The sequence below is a fragment of the Heterodontus francisci genome, chromosome 5 (genome assembly GCF_036365525.1).
Source record: "Heterodontus francisci isolate sHetFra1 chromosome 5, sHetFra1.hap1, whole genome shotgun sequence".
In the NCBI taxonomy this organism is placed as follows: domain Eukaryota; kingdom Metazoa; phylum Chordata; class Chondrichthyes; order Heterodontiformes; family Heterodontidae; genus Heterodontus; species Heterodontus francisci.
The window spans coordinates 139,933,398-139,945,738 of record NC_090375.1 but is presented as its reverse complement, the minus strand read 5'-3'; the positions used below and the strand labels follow the sequence as shown (position 1 = coordinate 139,945,738).

The 12,341-nt window shown below is 40.4% G+C and overlaps 1 protein-coding gene across 1 annotated transcript in view; it reads left to right on the top strand.

Moving 5' to 3' along the window:
- csmd3b (CUB and Sushi multiple domains 3b) overlaps positions 1-12,341 on the top strand; it is a 2,327,439-nt gene that overhangs the window by 1,638,864 nt on the left and 676,234 nt on the right. The window lies entirely within an intron of this gene.

The window sequence follows — 12,341 nt, the reverse complement described above, 5'->3', positions numbered from 1 at the left end:
TTCAGTCAAGAAAAGTAAGAGCCATTTTTTTACTGTGGGGATGAAAGGCTAATCATTATGCTGCACTTATTATTTTAAAATGATTATTTTAACAAAAAATGTCATTGTTCTCTAAATAAACGGCGGCACAGTGGCGCAGTGGTTAGCACCGCAGCCTCACAGCTCCAGGGACCCGGGTTCGATTCCAGGTACTGCCTGTGTGGAGTTTGCAAGTTCTCCCTGTGTCTGCGTGGGTTTTCTCCGGGTGCTCCGGTTTCCTCCCACAAGCCAAAAGACTTGCAGGTTGATAGGTAAATTGGCATTATAAATTGTCACTAGTGTAGGTAGGTGGTAGGGAAATATAGGGACAGGTGGGGATGTTTGGTAGGAATATGGGATTAGCGTAGGATTAGTATAAATGGGTGGTTGATGTTCGGCACAGACTCGGTGGGCCGAAGGGCCTGTTTCAGTGCTGTATCTCTAATCTAATCTAATCTAAACCTGCTTGAGTGGTATAGCTACACCATGGTTATAAATAATGTCTTTGGAGGAACCGGTCGGATGGTTGCAACCATTATTGTTTCTAATATAGCTGAGATGATAAGTTATTCTAAATGTACTATTAGAAGTTAGTTTTTTTATCACACGATACAATGGCTGAAAAAATTGTCCTAATTCTACTCACCTTAAGTTAAAGTTTATTTAAAGATGACTTTACTGTCAAAATTATACTGAAAAAAGTCACAGGACTTGATAATTTAGAGTTAGGTCTGTTTTAATTTTGATTCATTTTTCCTTTTGATACATGAATTCAATCCATATATTTTGTTTATTATATGTGCAAATTATGCATTCTACCAAAGTGAGCGTTGGTCCTATAGAAAGTGGGTCTGGGGAATTAATAAGGGAAAATAAGGAGATGGCAGATGAATTGAACAGGTGTTTTGCATTGGTCTTCACTATAGAGGAAACAAGTAACATCCCAGTATTAGCTGTAAATCCGGAAATGGAAGGGAAGGAGGAACTCAAGAAAATTACAATCACCAGGAAAGTGGTACTGATCAAATTGTTGGAGCTGCAGGCTGACCAGTCCCCAGGTCCTGATAGACTTCATCCTAGGGTCTTAAAATAATTGAGATAGTTGATACATTGGTTTTAATTTTTCAAAATTCCCTAGATTTGGGGAAGGTTCCATTAGATTGGAAAATAATGAATGTAACTCATTTATTCAAAAAGGGAGGGAGGCAGAAAGCAGGAACCTTTAGCCCAGTTAGCTTAACATCTGTCTTAGGGAAAATATTAGAAACTATTATTAAAGATGTTATAGCAGGGCATTTAGAAAAATTCAAGGTAAGCAGGCAGAGTCAACATGGTTTTGTGAAAGGGAAATCATGTTTAACCAATTTATTGGAGATCTTTGAAGAAGTTACATGTGCTGAGAATAAAGGAGAACCAGTGGATGTACTGTACTTAAATTTCCAGAAGGCATTTGATAAGGAGCCACATCAAAGGTTATTATGGAAAATAAAAGCTCATGATGTAGGGGGTAACATATTGGCATGGATAGAAGATTGGTTAGCAAAGAGAGTATGCATAAATGGTTTATTTTCTGGTTAGCAAGATGTAACGAGTGGTGTGCCACAAGGATTAATGCTGGGGCCTCAATTTTTTACAGTTTATCTAAATGACTTGGATGAAGGGGCCGAAGGTATGGTTGTTAATTTTGCTGATGACACAAAGATAGGTAGGAAAGTAAGTTGTGAAGACCTAAGGAGGCTACAAAGGGATGTAGATAGGTTAAGTAAGTGGGCAAAGATCTGGCAAATGGAGTATAATATGGGAAAATGTGAAATTGTCCATTTTGGCAGGAAGAATAAAAAGAGAAGCATATTATTTAAATGGTGAGAGATTGAAGAGCTCTGAGATTGAGGGGGATTTGGGTTCGAATGCATGAAACGCAAAAAGTTAGTATGCAAGTTCAGCAAGTAATTAGGAAAGCTGTTAGAATGTTATTGTTTATTGTGAGGAGAATTGAATGCAAAAGTAGGGAGGTTATGCTTCAGTTATACAGGGCATTGGTGAGACCACACCTGTCCTTTTAGCCACAATATTTATTAGTCCAGTGTGTACAGTATTAGTCTGCTTATTTAAGTATGTAAATGCGTTGGAAGCAGTTCAGAGAAGGTTTACTAGACTAATACCTGGAATGGGCAGGTTGTCTTATGAGGAAAGGTTGGACAGGCTAGGCTTATATCCACTGGAGTTTAGAAAAGCAAGAGACGATTTGATTGAAGCATATAAGATCCTGAGAGATCATGACAGGGTGGATGTGGAAAGGATGTTTCCCCTTGTGGGAGAATCTAGAAGTAGGGAGTCACTGTTTAAAAATAAGGGTTGCTCATTTAAGACAGACATGAGGAGAAATTTTTCTCTCAGAGGGTCTTTGGAACTCTCTTCCTCAAAAGGCAGTGGAAGCAGAGTATTTACATATTTTTAAAGCAGAGGTAGATAGATTCTTGATAAGCAAGGGAGTGAAAGGTTATCGGGGAGACGGGAATGTAGAGTTGAGATTACAGTCAGATCAGCCATGATCTTATTGAATGGCGGAGCAGGCTCGAGGGGCTGAGTAGCCTACTCCTGCTCCAAATCATGGCAATTTGCCAAATAATTGGTTTAGAAATGCCGAATTTTCATCTTGCAGCTCCCAATAGTTCCTATTTAAGGCACTTTTTTTTTTAAAAAGGCTGTTCAGGTTAAATAAAAATGTCGCCGACCCCTGTGCTAGGTGGTAGACGTCGTGGGTTTGGAAGGTGCTGTTGAAGGTGGCTTAGCGAGATGCTGAAGTGCATCTTGTATATGGTACATACTGCTACCACTGTGCACTGGTGGTGGAGGGAGTGCATGTTTAAGGCGGTGGATGGGGTGCCAATCAAATGGGCTGCTTTGTCCCGGATGGTGTCGAGTTTCTTGAGTGTTGTTAGAACTGCACTCATCCAGGCAAGTGAAGAGTATTCCATCACATTCCTGACCTGTGCCTCATGGATGGTTGACTTGGGGAGTCGGGAGGTGAGTTAGTCGCCACAGAATTCCCTGCATCTGACCTGCCCTTGTAGCCACGTTATTTATTTGGCTGGTCCAGTTATGTTTCTGGTTGATGGTAACCTCCAGGGTGTTGATGATAGGGAATTCATCAATGGTAATGCCGTTGAATGTTGGGAAATGGTTAGATTCTCTCTTGTTGGAGATGGTTATTGTCTGGACTTGTGTGGCACAAATGTTGCTTGCCATTTGTCAGCCACAACCTGAATGTTGTACATGTCTTGCTGCATGTGTGCATGGACAGCTTCAGTAACACTGTGCAATCATCAGTGAATATCTCCACTTTTGACCTTATGTTGGAGGGAAGGTCATTGATGAAGCAGCTGAAGATGATTCGGAACTCCTGCAGCAATATCCTGGAGCTGAGTTGATTTGCCTCCAACAATCATCTTCCTTTTTGCTATGTATGTCTCTAACCAGTGGAGAGTTTTCTCCCTTATTCCCATTGGCTTCAATTTGTTAAGGTTCCTTGATGCCATATTTGGTGAAATGCTGCCTTGATGTTAAGGGCAGTCATTCTCACCTCACCACTGCAATTCAGCTCTTTCATCCATGTTTGGACCAACGCTGTAATGAGGTCTGGAGCCGAGGTTTTTGGTAAGTATTGTCAATGACACTTTCCATCACTTTGCTGATGATTGAGGGTAGTGATGAGGCGGTAATTGTCTGGATTGGATATGTCCTGCTTTTTATGGACAGAACAGACCTGGCAATTTTCCACATTGTCCAGTAGATACCAGTGTTGTAACTATACTGGAACAGCTTGGCTAGGGGCTGCAGCTAGTTCTGGAGCATAAGTCTTCAGTACTACAGCTAGGGTGGTGTTGAGGCCCATAGCCTTTGCTGTATCCAGTGCCTTCAGCCATTTCTTGATATCACGTGGAGTGAATTGAATTGGCTGGGAACCTCAGGAGGAGGTTAGGGAAACCCTTTCATTTTCCTGTGGAATGAGAACATATAGTCCTATTACATATATGAAGTGGAACAGCTTTCATTCCCCTAATGAATTACTGATATTGGACCACAGGAATGGAATTGTGCAAGCAGATGTATAATTTCCTGGCAGCAACCATGATAGTTTCATTTTATCCTCGTTTGTCTAGCCACTAGCATTGGAAAGAACACTGAATAGCTAGATACTCGGGGACCAAACATAACCACTGCAGCTCTAGCTAATGACCTTATCGAGAAACCTCTATCAGAGGTAGAATACAGATACAAGGAAGTTCATGCTATTTTTGAATCCTGACAGAACATACAATTGGCATGCTCAAGCAAAGGTTTCACTACTTCGGCAGATCAGGTTGGATCTTGGTCTACAGTATTAATAAATGTCCAAAATTATCTGTATCAAGTGGATATGTCTGAGCTGGTGCACGTGTGCTCAAAAGGGTTTGCTGGATGCTTGTGAGCTGATCTGGCTTACTGCACATCTTTGTTGACAGGGATATCATCTTGGGAGATCCTATACAAAAACTAAAGGAACATGTGTTGTCATAGTATCTCCATGCTGTGATTAGATGCCCAGTTCTGCTGCCATGCTGACACAGGACAGATATGCCTACATGTCAGTGAGTGCATTTAAAAAGGGAGGAAGAAGTTGGAAAATACTTGCTTTGCAGCCTTGCTGGTGCACACTGTCTACTAACTCCTCAAGCTGATTCTAATCATGAGTCTAATTTGTCTCTGCAATTGCCTGCTGCCTTTTCCTTTAAAATACATATAGCATACATCTTTTAGAAAACTATCACCAGTGAAAGAAATAGTTCAGCCCATATTTCATCGCTGCTCAAAATGAACAACTGTATTAAAATGGAGCAGCAGCCCTTCAAAAGCTGCAGCTGCTGCTTCCATGATTCCCTGACTCATTCCTTTCATTGTACTTTTAATGCTTGTAAAAAATGTGCGGCACTGTGGCGCAGTGGTTAGCACCGCAGCCTCACAGCTCCAGCGACCCGGGTTCAATTCTGGGTACTGCCTGTGCGGAGTTTGCAAGTTCTCCCTGTGTCTGCGTGGGGTTTCTCCGGGTGCTCCGGTTTCCTCCCACAGCCAAAGACTTGCAGGTTGATTGGTAAATTGGCCATTATAAATTGCCCCTAGTATAGGTAGGTGGTAGGGGGATATAGGGAAGGTGGGGATGTGGTAGGAATATGGGATTAGTGTAGGTTTAGTATAAATGGGTGGTTGATGGTTGGCACAGACTCGGTGGGCCGAAGGGCCTGTTTCAGTGCTGTATCTCTAAATAAAAAATATAAAATAATTATAATGAGCTGCCCTTAAAGAATCCAACAAGGTCAGCTTTTCTTTTCACGTGCAATAGATCGTGGGAACACAGGAAGCCTGGCTCCATTTTTGCTGAGATCATTAAATCTTTGATTTCTTTTCATCGTGCTTCTACAGCCTCTAAATGTTCATCAATTATCACAATTGTACCATATGCAAATATATGCAAATAATTTGTATATCTTGTTCCCTGTGTGTGTTGATCTATAATATCAATGAAGTCTGTAGACTGAATGAGTCAGCAGTTGTTTGCAAGTTCTTCGCCGTGTTAACAAATTGAAATGAAAAGTGGAAGTCTCCAGACCATCTCAAAGAAGCTGCTGCACATGGAATACAGTTAAAAAGTTACCTCTACCAGCAAAAGAGGTTGTCTCAGTTGAGTTTGAAGGACAGTATTAGAATGATTATTGATTTCTTAATTCCAACGGATCAGGGTCTGTTTGCTTGGATTTATACAAGAGTAATCTCTTGCCGTTTTTAACACAGACCAGTCCAGACTCTGTTTATAAGCTGCTGCCATCTGTTGCAAAAATATATTTTCGAGTTGAATATCAGCAAATTGCTTTTATGCATGAGGCAATATTTTATGATCTGCTATTCTAGATGCTTAATGCAATGTCAGAAATGAAATTCTTTTTTAGTCAATATGATTAACTGACACTCCCAATTTCTTTAAGTAGTTAAAAAAAAATCATTAAAATGGTGAAGAAACCATTTTTCATATAATCATGCACTGAAAATAAATTATATAAATACATGTGCAATCAAGGCACTTATACAAATCACAATCTTTAACTGCTCACTCATGGTGATTAGAAACAAAATTAACTTTCATCATTTACCAAGTAAAATTATTGCAGCATTGAGATTTAACTGTTGTTTTTCTACTAAATCTCACTGTAACTAGCAAGTTCAGGCTCAAAATAATAGCTCCCATGAGATTAAACAAATTTTTCTGCAGCACCTGTGGAAGAGCCTGTCACTCTAGAATTGGCCTTTATAGTCACTCCAGGCGCTGCTCCACACATCACTGTGCACCTCCAGGCACTTACCCATTGTCTCTCGAGATAAGGAGGCCAAAGAAGAAGCATGTTATTGCTGGAACTTGGTTACAATGTATATAATTTTGATGCTTCTGAACACCAAATGGGTAACATTTTTTTCTTCGAGAAACAGTTACAAAAACTATTTTAGATGAAATATGTCTAGTAAAATGGAATGTGTCGTACCTCGAACAGGAGGGACTCGGGCATTTGTTTAGTATGATATATCAGAACCTTAGCAGTTTTCCCCGAATACACACCCACTCACACACACTCATACCTTAGTATACATATGTTCTGGTGAGGAAGAGTAAAAGACCAGCAGTGCTGATGTATGCTTTAATCAGAAAATACCTAAATTATACTTCCACACTGAGGTTACATAAAGCATTTTTCATCCAGCTTCAGGCCAAAGTAGACCTTGCTCTATCTTTAATATTTGTCATCTTGGACTCATTTAAAGTGTATATTGATCATTTTTAACTGAAGTTTCTATTATTCTATAGATAACACATTGTGTGTACATCAAAAAGAGGATGTTGAAGTTTAATTTTCATGGAAAGATGGATAAACTCAAAAAAAAGTTTCCTCTTTGTGATATTTGCTTTGCACTAATTCTTCATTAACCTTCAATGAAAATTATACCATTTCCTATATTTCCTACATTGCAACAATGACTACATTTCAAAAGTACTTCACCGGCTGTAACATGCTTTGAGACGTTCCGATGGTCATGAAATAAAAACATTTTTATTTGAAATGTTGCAATAAGCACAAATGGGCTAAATGTAACACCTCAAATTTTATTTTCATTGTTGAGATGTGGACATCGCTGGCAAGTCCGGATGCTAGGCAGTTAAATGTTGGCCACGTTGATATTGGTCTCGATTTACCTATAGGCCGGAACGGGCAAGGGCAACAAGAATCCTTCCCTGAAGGACATTAATGAACTAGTTAATTTTTACAACACTCCAAGAGTTTCATGGTCATTTTTACGAGCATCAGTTTTTCCTTCAGATTTCTTTAAAACTTAATTCCAAAGCTGATATTGGGGGATTTCAATTCAAGTTCTCTAGTGGTAGCCCTGATCACTGACCTACTAATTCTGTCAATTATCATTGTACTACTGTACTCTCATAATAGGAAATTAGTTTTTTTTACATTTCTTCACTGCCCCGGTTCTCTGTTCTCCCCTCCCTCAGTAATTTTCTCCCCTCTGCTTCTTTCCTCAAGATAGTCAATTGTGTTGAGTATAAGTAAATGGGTGTAGTCGCACTTAAAAAGCCTTATGCAAGTAAGTGACCTTTCACTCCAGTATTGGTAGCCTTTCTATCTGTTATCTAGGTCCCACCCTCTGGAATTCCTTCCCTAAACCACACCAACTGGCTAACTTTCTATCCTCCTTAAAACTCAGTTTTTTGACCAAGCTTTTGGTTCATTTCTCCCTTCCTCCCCACGATTTTATCAGTATTAGCTTAGTTACATGTTCATATAAATGCAAAGAAGGTGCTTCTGAAATGCCAGACAGATAACAATTTTCACAGAAAAAACAATTGTAGATATGCATTCAGATGAAATAGCCTTTTTTGCAGAGTTCAGTACATGCAAATATGAAAAAAATGAAAAAGAGCCTGTGGGGTTTGATGTGGCATTAATGGCTGCAGTATTTTAATTTGTTAATGTTACAATTAATTAATTAATCTATTCTAAACTGCACTTAATAATGTGTTTTGCTATTATCTTGCAATTTATCTTGTTTTCAGTCTGCAGAATCTGACTAGGGCTTGTGCAATATGAAAAAACATGAGCCAAGAAACTAGTTCCCGCAGGGCCTGTTTTCCAGGCAGAACATGTGCGCTGAGGGGTCAATATGGCATGCGGTATGCATATAATCATACCGCAATGAGTACGTGCCACAAGCCATATTGGTTAAGGTGCCCTGTTGCTATTCAGGCACCTGTCTGAAACAGACATTAGGCCAGTTACTATGCAAATTGGGAGTGGTTGGTGGTGGGACAGTGGCAGTTGTTATCATCTATTACAAAATTAGTCCGAACTGACTGCAGGATGTGAAAGAGGCCAGAATTGGATGAGTGCAGAGATGTTGGAGGTTTGTAGGGCTGGAGGAGGCTACAGAGATAGGAAGGGGCGAGGTTCTGGAAAGATTTGAACACAAAGATGAATATTTTAAATTTGAGCTATTGACAGACCAGGACCCATTGTAGGTTAGCAAACATAGGGACGGTGGATGAATTGGGCTTGATATGAGTTATGATATGGGTAGCAGAGTTCTGGGTGAGCTGAAGTTCATGGATGGTGGGAGGTGGGAGGCTGGCGAAGAGAGCATTGGAATAGTTTAGTCTGAAAGTAACAAAGACATGGAGAAGTATTTAATGTAGTGACTGGGATCTTGCCCACTGCCTGTAAAGCTGGTGGGAGCCCCACGTCATCTCCTTTCGGGAAAGCCCACCGAATTAAGTGCTAATCAGGTACTTAAGTGTACAGAGGCAGGCCTTCCCAGGATCAAAAACCCTGGAGGTGGAAGTTCCGCCCACCGAGAGCTGCTGGCTCATCAGAGGCTGGTAGCTCTTCTGCTCAGCAGCGTCACCAGGGTGACGCGAGTTGCTTTGAGAAGGACACCCACCTGATGCTCAGGTCGGTGCTGGATCCCAGACTCAGGCGAGTGATGGTGGGAGGGATTTCATAGGGTGGAGGTTGAGGTGGAGGGGGGTCGGCAGCAATGACAGGGGGCTGGCTCTCAGTGGGCACCCCCTCCCCGATGCAGGGTGCCTTGTTCAGACACTGATGCATTTGACCAAGGGACTGACCCCCCCCACCCACCCCTCCTTAAGGTCCTCAATTGACAGTGAGGTGAGAAGGCCATCCACGGGCCTTCCTGCTGCACACTAAATCAGGATGGAGGCGGGAAGGTGACTGCGTCCCCACCCGTCATCATCCCACCTGATCAAATGCCCTCCCCATTTCCAAACTTGACAAGGGGAGAGCATAATATCTAGCCCATGGTTACAGAATCACAGAATTGTTACACCACAGAAGGAGGCCATTCAACTGTTGTATGTGCAATGCCTCTCTGAAAGAGCAATTTACCGAGTGCCACTCCCTGCATCTCCCTGTAGCCCTGCACATTTTCCTTTTCAGATAACAATCCAATTCCCTCTTGAATGCTTCAATGAACCTACCTCCATTACACTTTCAAGCAGTGCATTCCAGATCCTAAATACTTGCTGTGTGAAGGAGTTTTCCTCATGTCGCCAGTGCATCTTTTGCCAATTACCTTAAATCTGTGTCCTCTTGTTCTCGATCCTTCCACCAATGGGAACGGTTTCTCCCTATCTACTCTGTCCAGACCCCTCATGATTTTGAATACCTCTATCAAATCACCTCTCACCCTTCTTTTCTCCAAGGTAAATAGTCCCAACTTGTCCCAACTATGTAACTGAAGTTACTCATCCCTGGAACCATTCTTGTGAATCTTTTCTACACTCTCTCTAAAGCCTTCACATCTTTCCTTATGTCACAAACACATGCTATGCCAAATGATAAGTTTTTTTTTAATCCACTGGCTGAAATTTTGTTAGCCTTTCTGATTACCTTTTATATCTGTGGAGCAGCTTTTAATGATACATACACTCTATCCCTTTTCTCCTCCATAATTCCTAGTTTCTGATCATGAAGAAAATATTCTGATTGCTTTTATCATATCCAAAGTGGATAATCTCACACTTTCCCTGCAGTTGTTACAGATCCACTTTTTGGGGTATATCGACCCATGATGTTGGGGGGGCGGGTGTTGGTGGTGGTGGCGGTGGGGGCGGGTGTTGGTGGTGGTTGTAAAATCTAGCTAAATGTTTTTATGCATATATATTGCTAAAGTTCCTGTTTTAATAAAGGATCAAACAGTTGTAAATTCTAAAGTGTAAAATGTTAAGCTGGAGATTCGCTTCAACTTTCTGAATAAATAGGAATTCTAATTGACAATTGATCGCAAATATTGTGATCTGTGCTTAAAATAAGCATTTCAACATTGTTTTCAGTTACAAATAATTGAAAATTATTTCCATGGCACTAAGCTGTGCACATATGACCATTGTAATATGTGTTTCTAAGAATAAACCTGAATGGGAATATGATACAATTAATCTTATGAGTAATTTTATATATGCCAGAAAGAGATATTTTTAATTGTATATATTTTGAGGTAATCATTGCCTTGCATTTCTTGGATTCAGCGCATTAGGTACCTGATAAAATTCGACAGAAAATCATAGACATTTTAAATCCAAAAGAGGATCAATCATGTGTTACCATTAGCAATTGTATTCTAATGAAAAGAGATGAAATTTTAAAATATTGAACTACAGCAAAATGAGGATTATTTAGGAAGTGTTTGTTTTCACCTTCTGAGTGTTAAATATCCTTTACTTCAGCAGTTCATTTTCTACCTTGCTCAATTTTCTTTTTTCAGTTCAGCAGCAGCCCATATTTTCTTTGTGGGACCCAGATGAATACTTCTAAGTCCTGTAGGTCCATGAAGATAAATTTTAAATGTTCCTGCAAGGACCTCCACTGTATCTTAACAGGCTTTACTGAGTTGAGCAACTGCTCTGAAACTCCATTCAGTTGGCAGTTAAAATTCCACTGAGATCTTAATGGAATTGTAGGATCTTGATTTAAATTGACTCAGGAAGCTCCCTCTTGAGTCAGCTGGGTGCCTCACCCACTCCAGTAAACAGTGGCATTAAAATGGCTGCAGGGCAGGAAAAGAACAGGAATGCACCTCTTGTATGTCATGCCCAGTAAAGACATGTTCCAAATTTAAGATACAAACTTTATTCAATGTAAACTCATTGAAATTGACTTCTTTAATGTGCTACAAGATGGCTGCCAAACATCAGATGACATGGCCTTTGTATTCAAAAACTATCTCAGTCTCTCGAAAGGACAAAATGCTGCATTTCAGATGAAGAGGTATCAACTATACCCATCCTGGAACCATCAAGAGACATTCCTGAACTGAATGGATTTTTTCTGAGATAAGTAAGGTGTGAAGTAGACACATCATTACAGAATTTCACTCATTCCGATATTAATAGATAGCTATGGATTCCACATCCTGGTCCATTGTGTGGTCATACCAAGGAGAAGGCCATGTGTCATAGAACAGAAACTCTAATTTGATGGATTTTGACTTAAGAGGTAACCCTCTGGCAAGAGGGAGAGATCACAGCAACATCACAGAAGGCAGTCCCCCCAGGGGCTGTGGAATGATCCAGCCTAAACATGAAGAAGAAATCCTACTGCTAATTCTGTACTTCAGCTTGGTGCTGCAGAGAACTGAAAGTGACTGCCACCTCCAGTCTGAAGTCTTAACCACCAGCAATCTACAACACCTCAACAAGTTCAGAGTACAAATACCCAGGTTTTCACCTTTAAAAGAGCCTGTCCTACTTAGAAAATTCAACAAGTTTGCCATAAACCAAGAACACCTACCACACCTTGAACTTTTACCCTTTACCTTCTATCTATCTTCTCTTGAGAGTGCATGTGAGAGTGAATGTGCGCGAGTGGTGTTGCAAACATTTTGGGGATTGAATATTGTTTAATAAATAGTTAATCTTCTGTTTTAAACCTACAGGCAAACCTGTCAATGTCTGTTTATTTGACCCTAAGTCGTCATTTTAAACACAACATGACTGCTGTCAGTTGGGAGGTGAACAGTGGGAACCACCCACACCCCTTACCACCTGTCTATAACATATATTTGAATCTCTAATTTCCACTGGATCAAGGCAGTTAAAATACTTTCTCCTTTGTGAAATATGGTTGGAGGTTGACTAGTTACGAAGTAAAAATATACAAATACTGTGATTGTCTTCATTTACACTATGGTTTGAACAAATGGAATCTAAAGTTGGA